Genomic DNA, 9,819 nt, shown 5'->3' with positions numbered 1-9,819 from the left:
ATATCGGTGGATTCGTGCAAGGCCAAAGTGGTGCCTACATTTAAGAGGGGATCAGAGTCTTTACCGACTAACTCAGTGGTTCTCAACTCCTGTCCCTAGGACCCACTAACAGGCCGGGTTTGTAAGATAACTGAAATGCATTATAGGTGATATCATTTGCTGCTCTGTGATTGCAGTATTCTGAAGCAATCTGGCCTGTGTTGGTGAGACCCACTGGACTAATTTCAAACCTTTTTTTTTTCTTTTTTTAAGTTTTAAAGCGGAGGTCCACCCTAAAGTGGACCTTCCGCTCATTGGAACCCTCCCTCCCTCCGGTGCCACAATTGGCACCTTTCGGGGGGGAGGGGGGTGCAGGTACCTGTACAGTACAGGTATCTGCACCCGCTTCCGGCGTAGATTCTGCAGAAGGTACGCCCCTTTCCGCAGAATCTACACCCCTTTCCGAAAGTACCCCGCTGCCTGCTGGGAAACACACGGATCCCAGAGACAGCGGGACCATCCTTATTGCGCAGCGCGACTCGCGCATGCGCAGTAGGGAACCGGGAAATGAAGCCAAAAAGGCTCCACTTCCTGATTCCCACACCCAAGATGGCGGCGGCAGCACCCGAGAGACGATCAAGAGATCTGCTTCGGGTGCCGACATCGCGGGCGCGCTGGGCGGGTAAGTGTCACTATTTTAAAAGTCAGCAGCTGCAGTATTTGTAGCTGCTGACTTTTAAAAAAAAAAAAAAAAGAAAAAAAACAGCGGACTCCCGTTGGGAAGATACTAGGGAGTGGAGGAGAGAATCACATCAAACGATTGTCAGGATGGATTCACAAAAGGAGGTAAGCAGCAACTTGGACAAAGGAGTGGCTGTGAAACTAATCTACATGAACATTTTAAAAGTGTTTGGCACAGTTCCCCACTATTGGCTAATGTGTAAGCTAAGGTCTATTTGCTTTGATAATTACGTTTTGTAAACTTGCTAAAAGACCGTATTTAGAGTATTCTTTCATACGCTCTAAGAATGGTCTAAGGTTATTAGTAATGTATTAGTAATGTACTCCATAGTTCAGTGTTTGGACCTTTTTTACTTTTTGTAAAAATGATGATTTTTATAAATGATAAAGATTTTGGGATTAAAGGCATCTTCTCTGCATTTACAGATGATGTCAAGTAGTGGAATAAAGTCCTTTTTACATGTCTTCAGACTGACATGAATGCACTGTTTGATTAGAAAACTTTGAGGCAAATCAGGTTTAGTGTTGAAATGTTGATAAATGTAATTTATTTACTTTAGGGCTTCAAAAGATGTATTATGTATTCTAGGGCTTGTACAAATGGGTATTCAATAATCTAGATCTCTAGACTTTCTAGTAGGTTGTTTCTTAAAGCAGAGCTTGACCCAAAAGGAAAGTTCCCACTTTAAGACATTGTTCACCTAATTTGGCACGTGAATTTTGCCAGGGGGCAAAGCGCAGCGAGCAGTCTGTTGTGAAACTGCAAGCTGTCACAGCTGGGTGCCGAAAACCCAAAAGACAGCCCAGGTGAGGATGGCGCTGCATCTCTGGACATGTGAAGTGTCCTATAATTAAGTCACCAGCTACAGAATTTGTAACAGCTGATTTAAAAAAAAATAAAAAATTTAGACTGAACTGCTTTAAAACAGGTATAGACTTGAAAGACGTAACCTGACCCTTTACAAATTGTAAGGGTACCAAATTCAGAACAAAAATTTTGTGGAACTAGAGTGAGTGGAGAGAGGCAACTAAACTGTAATTCTTGAATACTTCAAGGACACTTATGGCTTACAACTCCTTGTGTATTTTTATTCTTGATTGCATAGAGTTGTAAGCAGTGAGTACCCTTGAAGTATTTCTATGGATTACATCATTTTTGTGTGTGGTTTTAAGTGTGTACCGAGACCTTACACACTGGATTTCATAGTAAGAAAGTTATTGGTGTCTGCTTGGGCAAATCTGTTTGCACTAGCCTATGTCCCCCTCCAAAAATACAAAGGTGAGTGCCACCTTTTTTTTTTTTTTTTTTTATTTTTTTTTTGTCAATGTTGATTGGAACTAACACAGACATGTAGGGTTGCGGCTGTGGGAGGTTTGCATAATTTATTTTCCTTTTTGAGGTGAGGCTTTTAAGGGTGATATGATTACCTTGTATAGTTAAATTTTGGTTACTTGCAATGATTCCAAAGGCGTCTGCCTCTGGAAGAAAAGAGGTTTAACCTCCCATATTTTTAAAACGTTTCTTTACAGTAAAGCTGGGCCATACACTGATTGAAATTCAGCCAGTTCACTAAGGACTAGATTTCGATCCGTGTCGCTGTCTGTATTTGACAGAAGTCAAAAATTTTCTTAACCAGTTCCTGCCCCGGCCTATAGCAATTTGACGGCCGAGCAGGACTTTCCTTGTTCTGGGTGGACACCCCGGAAGGTGCATGTGGCTGTGCTGCAGGCGTGATCTGTCCCAAGCTGTGTCTGTGGGACACAGCCGATGATGGTTAGTGTACTGGCCTGCTGCCAGTACTATGTGATCGCTGTGACCAATCACATGACAATTGTAAACAATGAAGGGCTCCGATTCATGCCATTCATTGTACCAATTGTGTTATCTGTGTTTGATCATAGCCCATCTGTACCAACAAAACAATCGATTTTCATTTAGTTAAATGCTTCATTATACCCCTGAAGTTCACTGCATTAACCACTTAAAGACCACCCACTGCATATATACTGTATTGGTGTCACTGGTCTCCAAAAAGTGTCACTTGGGGTCAGATTTGTCTGCTGCAATGTCGCAGCCCCACTAATTGTCTGTCGCCATCACTAGTTAAAAATAAATAAAAGTTCATAAATCTATCATGTAGTTTGTAGACGCTATAACTTTTGCGCAAACCAATCAATATACGTGTATTGGGATTTTTTTTTTCTACCAAAATTGTGTGGCATACATATTGGCCTAAATGTATGAAGATTTATTTATTTTTTTTGGAATATGTATAGCAAAAAGTAAAAAAAAAAAAAAAAAAAAATGGTATTTCTGTACTCACTGTAAAATTCTTTTCTCTGCAATTCATTGACAGACACAGCAGCTCTTGACCTTAGTGTTATATCGCCCCTTTAGGAGAGGACTAGGCAGAAAGTGTTAAAAATGGCAACACTTGCACAGTACCACCCAGGGGGCGGTCCTTCTGACTAACCTCTCACACTGCACCCAGCAGCTTAGTTCGTCAAAAGCAGTACGAACAGAAATAGGAGGGGTGGGTGCTGTCTGTCAATGAACTTCAGAGAAAAGGATTTTACAGTGAGTACAAAAATCCTATTTTCTCTATCATCCATTGACGGACACAGTACCTCTTCTTGACTTGTCGTTGTACTTGTCTTGGGGATGTTCCCAAGCAGTGTCAAAGAAACGAGTGGTGGGAACAGCAAACAACAATAAACAACAATAACTCCACCAAAAACAGCCAGAGCTCCTCAACGGAGGAGTTGCAACCTTAAATTGCCACCTGCAAAACCTTGCGGCCGAAGCAAGCATCTGAAGATGCAGTCACATCAACCTTGTAAAATTTAGTAAAGAGTGGACGACCAGGTCGCCGCCTTACACACCTGAGAAATAGACACTTGATGTCGGAAAGCCCAGGAGGCACCAATTGCCCTGGTAGAATGAGCCGTGAAAGGAAAGGGAGGTGCCCGTCCCCTTATGGCATAAGCCTGAACTACAGTCTTTCTGATCCACCGAGAGATGGTGGCCGATGAGACTGCCAGTCCCTCCTTTTGGACCAGCCACCGATACAAACAGCAAGTCCGACCTCTGAAAAGGAGCCGTAGCAGACAGATACACCCACAGAGGCTGGACCACGTCCAGGGAATGCAAAGCCACCTCTGTAGGGTGTGATGGCCGAGGACATAAGGATGGAAGCACAATGTCCTCATTTAGATGAGGCCAAAACAACCTTTGGAAGAAACGAAGGCTGCGGACGCAGCACCATCTTATCCTTTTGGAAGATCAAGTAGGGAGACTTGCAAGACAAGGCCGCCAACTCAGAAACCCTCCTGGCAGATGTAATGGCTACTAGAAAGACCACCTTCTGAGAGAGTGTCAATAAGGGAATCTCCCTAATGTTTTCAAACGGCGGTTTCTGAAGCACAGAGAGCACCATATTCAAATCCCACGGGGGTAGCGGTGGACAGATCGGAGGGGCCACATGTCGAACCCCCTGAACAAACGTACTCCCCAATGAATGAGCCGTCAAGGGTCACTCAAAGACAGCCAAAGCTGATATCTGCCCCTGAATAGTGCTTAATGCAAGTTTCTGATCTACTCCTCGCTGCAAAAACAGAAGGATCCTGGGAAGTGAATATGTACGCGGACGCCACCCCATCTCCCCACACATGGAGATGTAGGCCTTCCACGTACATTGATGAATCCTTCTGAGAAGATGACTTCCGTGCCCTCAACATAGTGGATATTACCGAATCCAACAGACCTCGGTCCCTTAGCACCTGGCTTTCAACAGCCACGCCGTTAAAGCCAGTGACGGCAAAGCAGGATGAAGTATTGGACCTTGACGCTCTCAGAAGCGTCCATCGGCAGTCGCCAAGGAACATCCACCACCATTTGTACTATGTTGGCATACCACGGATGCTGAGGCCAATCTGGGGCAATCGGAATCGCCGGAATCCCCTCTGCCTCCACTCTGCAAAGCAGACTTGGTAGAAGTTTGAGTCGGGGGGGGGGGGGGGGGGGGGGAGGCATTAATCAGCTGATGGAGCCATGGAGCCACCAACACATCTGCCAAGGGATCGTTTCCACATCTGGCGTGCCCCACCTTAGGCAGAGGAGTCGAAATACATCCAGATGTAACGACCATTCCCATTGGTCCAGCATCTGACGACTTGGGTAGTCCGCTTGCCAGTTTTCTACGCCCGGAATGTACACGGCAACAGAGGATGTGAGCAACCTCCGGTGCTGCAGCCAAGCTCCTTGTTCCTCCTTGATTGACATACGCCGCCGCCGTGGCGTTGTCTGACTGAATCCTGACCCGGACGCCCCTGCAGCCTCTGTGACCATGAGGCACCATCTGATTGCCCGAAGCTCCAGTACATTGATTGGCAGGAGGGATTCCTCCTGGGTTCACTGACCCTGGGCTGACTGTATGCACCATGCAACACCCCCCCCCCCCCCCCGGTCAGGCTTGTGTCCATTGTGATCACCGTCCAATGAAGAGGAAGGAATGACTTCCCAGACCGAAGGGCCTGGTGACCTCAGCCACCAGAGCAGGGAATCTGACTAGCTAGCTCACCTGAATTTGATAAACCAGGGACTGAGATTTGTCCCATCTGGACAATATCTCAATTTACAAGATTCTAGTGTGGAATTGAGCATACGGTACCGCCTCGAAAGTGGCTACCATGAGACCCAGGACTCGCATGCAAAAACGCAGCGACGACCATCTGTGGGACACCAACAACTTTACCGCAGCTTGAAGACTCTGCAACTTGTCCGAAGGGAGAGACTCTTGCCTCCTGAGGAATCCAGAAGCAAGCCCTGGTACTCCAAGTGTTGAGTCGGCACCAACACCGACTTCTGTAGGTTCAGTACCCAACCAAGCTCCCGAAGAGTAGCATGGTGATTGCCACATCCTCCCTTCTGAGGCGGAAGCTGCTCTCAGAAGGTCGTCCAGGTAACCCATGATTGCGATCACTCGCTGCCTCAGTAAAGCCAAAATTGGGGCTAGCACCTTGTTGAAGACCCTCGGTGCAGACGATAGGCCAAAAGGGAGAGCTACAAATTGGTAGTGCTCATCCCTGATTGCAAATCGCAGAAACCTCTGATGCTTGATGCATATGTGGACATGCAATTATGCTTCCTTGATGTCCAAGGATGCCAGAAAATCCCCCTGATGGAGTGCAGCGACCACTGAGCGAACTGATTCCATCCTACACCTTTGTACTTTCACAAAGCTGTTGAGGGCCTTGAGGTCCAGGACTGGACGGACCCCTTCCTTCTCTGGGACTACAAACGGATTGGAGTAGAACCCCTGAAACCTTTCCAGTGTCTACAGGTACTATCACCCCGCGCAGCAGCTGGTCCTGTACTGCCCCAAACAGGGCCTCCCAACGAGCCAGAAGAAGATGGAGGGAAAAAAAATCTATTTGGCGGACAAGAAAAACTCTCTAACTTTGTACCCTGAGAAAACCAGTTTGCAGACTCACTGGTTGGAAAGCAGGAAGGTCCACTGAGCTGTAAACTCCCGAAGGTGAACCCCCCCCCCCCTCCCCAGAGTGGCAAACCTTCATGTGGTAACAGATTTGTTCGCAGGCTTATTTGGCTTGCGGAAACCAGGGGCGCTTTTTTGTCCCTGGTACCTGCCGATCCCGGGCGGGCGAAAAATCCACTTCTGATCGGAAAAGGAGGGCCCTTGCCCACGGCATGGCTCTTTACCTTTCCTGGACTGTGGGAGCAACGTACTCTTACCCCCAGTAACATTCTTAATAATGTCATCCAGCGAAGCTCCAAATAGCCTCTCTCCCTGGAAGGGCAAGTCCGCCAGTGCTTTCTTAGATGCCTGGTCCGCAGACCAGCATTTCAGCCAAATCAGGAAACGTAGCACTATTGCTTATACTGAGGCTCTAGAGAGCAAGGGGATGCATCTAAGGCCGCATCAGACATGCATAAGGCCCTGCACCAACTGGTCTGCCAGCTCCACGCAGACCGGGGAAGCCTGTTGCTTCTCCAATTCACGGTGCAGCAACTTAGCCCATTCAGTCAGCGTTTGTGATACCAGGGCCGTGGCTAACACTGGCCGCAAAGCTGACCCCACCACGGTAAACATGGACCGGGCAACCGCCTTGGCCCTTCTGTCGGCATGATCCTTGAAAGCAGGAGTCCCTTCCACCGTAATCGTGGTTACTTTATTTAACCTGGATACCAGGGGGTCAACAATCGGAGGAGATGTCCATTTCTTCAGGAAACGCTCCTCAAAGGAGTAGCACACCGCCATGCGTTTTGGGACTGAAAGCGCCCGCTGCGGTCTTCCCCATTCCTTGTAAATTTATTAAAATAAGTTGGGTAAGGAAACACCTTAGGCGTGTGGGCCAGCTTGTGGGGGATCAACACCTCCTGTAGATGTCCCTGCCGTATCCTCCTCCATTTTTAGGGTATCCCGCACTGCTGTTATAAGTGCTCCTACAAGTGCCTTTTCCTGCGCTGCCCCGGACATGGAGTCATCCTCACTGTCCAAATGATCCTGGTCTGCATCCTCTGATGCATCAGAACAGGGGCCGCCTATCACAGCGGGGCCCGAATCTGAATCCGCTTTCCCCAGAAGATGGCGGGTTGGGGCATTTTTTACCTCCACTTGCTCCCGCATGCCACTTCCACCCTGGCAACAAAGGCCTACAAGACCGCCGACAGACCATCCATAGGTACCGCAATTGCAGAGGAACCAGTTGCAATCACAGGAATGTCTGGGGAAGAAGTGCCAGCTTCTGATGCCATGCTGACCCACAATCGCCTGTCATCACTTAGGGACCTAAGACAAGGCACACAAGGCCACCCTCCTAGCTGCACAGACTGAGGGGGCCCCCCACAGGACTCTCCACCCTGATCCAGGTACTGTGCCGTGCTGCTGCCTGCTCTCCCCTGTGCCATCCACGAGGTGTCTGTGTGGAATCGTGCTGTTCTAGAAGGAAAAGAGCGCTCAGTGCTAGAGGCAAAACCACTTGAGGCTGCTAGAAAATGGCTGCCGGCCACCTCAGCAAAAAAGTCTGAGCACCAAGAAAATGGCTGCCGAACTACTAGAAAATAGCTGAAGGCAAAAAACCATCTGTGGCTACCACAAAATGACCGCGGTCCCAGGAAAACAGTCGCAGAGCACGCGGCTGCCTCCCCACGTGATTCACACACCACAGACACCTACAGTGGCCCAGAAAAAGGGAAGAGGATGAGCAGACCCCCCAGGACCCAGAGCCCCCTCCCCCCGGCCAGGTATGTGCACCGCACCCCCATGTGCCCAGTCAAACAGCGGCCCATAGCATGGGGAGGAGGGAAGGGAGAGAAGAAAGGGAGAGTGAGAGACCCCCTAGTTGACCTCCCAGGGAATACCAAGCTGCTCCATCCTGCCGAGACAGGTGGAACCATACTTACCCCTCCTGCAGGAACTGCTGAACGCATTCCACAGATGGACCCATCACCCGAGCAGTACGGGGTGGCTGCAGGCCACGGCATACTGTGACAGACGCAGTAGCCAGGTCAAATGTGTGCACCGGAGCATATAGCTCACCGGCCACCCTTGGAATAGGATGGGGAATGTCGTGGCCGTCCGAGCGCGTAGCTAGGGCCTGCTCACGCTCGATTGAGAGTACCAGGATCTATATTATCCAGCCGGTCACTCAGCCTGGCTGTTGATTGAAGATCACAGGAATCAAAAATACCAATGGTCCCATCGGGAGCCAGGTCCTTCTATACTAGGCAGAAAAAAAAACTGAGCTGCTGTATGCAGTGTGAGGGGTTATAGCCAGTAGGACTGCCCCCTGGGCGGAACTGTGCAAGTGTTGCTGTTTTTTAGCCCCCGTTCACACGTATGCGAATTAGATGCGGCTTACACCGCATCCAATTCGCAGGACATTTTAAATATACATTAATTTGCATCTGGTTCACATATGTGCGATGCATTGCACACAAAAAAGTGTGTTTTCTGGGCATTGCGTTGTGAATTACAAGCCCATTATCTATGGGAACGCATCTGATTCGCAGATGCATTCTGTTCTGAACACAAATTCTCTCCTCCTCACTACACCTCCCCCCTCTCCCTGCTCACTGATCCGCAGCTAAAACGCAGAGGAACCTCTGAACAACAGATATTTTTTATCTTAGCAGAGCAACCGGAGCTTCAATTCGCAACCCACATGTGTGAACCCGGGCTAACACTTTCTGCCTAGTCCTCTCCTAAAGGGGTGATTGTGTGTGTGTGTGTGTGTGTGTGGGGGGGGGGGAGGGGGGGGGTTTATTCTTTTATTTTAAAGATAAGTTACAACTTACAATCATAAAACCATATTTTCAACAGGAAAGAAGGAACCGTTTACAATTTATATATATATATATATATATATATATATATATATATATATATATATATATATATATATATATATATATATATATATATATATATATATATTAATTTCCTTTATATTCAACCCCCCCCAACACCTTGCCCCCTTTCTCTTTTTCCCTTGTTTTTCCATTTCCTGTTCTATTGCATTTCTCATCCCATTTTTATCCTACTTTCAACACTTCTTTTTTTTTTTTTTTCTTCCCTTTTCTTTATTGGGTAATCTCTACTACGTATCTCCATGATCTTTTAAAATGTTGCCACTCCTTCCGTTCTGTCTCTTCCTCCCCCTTCAACAGTCAAAGTAACGCAGTGCCGTATCGCAAAAAATGCAATCATAATGTTTTTTTTTTTTTTTGTACGGTCACCAGTCCAGTGTCCCTGATCACTGCCACACCAGTTATATGATGACTCAGTACTGCACCGGTTACAGTATTTTCCAAAAAATTGCAACTTCAGAAAACAGTGGGCCGCTTACGAAATACCTTGGACTGTGTACTTTTCAAAAATGGGGTCATTTGGTGGAAATTTTGTACTGTGTGCCTAAATTTATGAAGGAACAATTATTTGCCGAATGTTTGTTTTTATTTTTCCAAAATGTAGGTTTTTTTGGTTTGGGCAAAAAATGAAAAACCCTGTGGTGGTTTAAATACCACCAAAAGAGTGCTCCAGTTGTGTGAACAAAGTTCTAAATTCATATAGGTAC

The 9,819-nt window shown here is 47.3% G+C and overlaps 1 protein-coding gene across 2 annotated transcripts in view; it reads left to right on the top strand.

Annotated features, from left to right (window-relative positions):
• The window catches only part of GTPBP6 (GTP binding protein 6), a 79,674-nt gene that overhangs the window by 67,211 nt on the left and 2,644 nt on the right, over positions 1 to 9,819 (top strand). The gene's annotated exons all lie outside the window — the stretch shown is intronic.

Source organism: Lithobates pipiens, unplaced genomic scaffold, assembly GCF_037356315.1.
Source record: "Lithobates pipiens isolate NorthernLeopardFrog02 unplaced genomic scaffold, aLitPip1_a1.2 Scaffold_16, whole genome shotgun sequence".
Taxonomy (NCBI): Eukaryota; Metazoa; Chordata; class Amphibia; order Anura; family Ranidae; genus Lithobates; species Lithobates pipiens.
The sequence above is the reverse complement of the archived record's forward strand: the minus strand, read 5'-3'. Positions and strand labels throughout refer to the sequence as shown.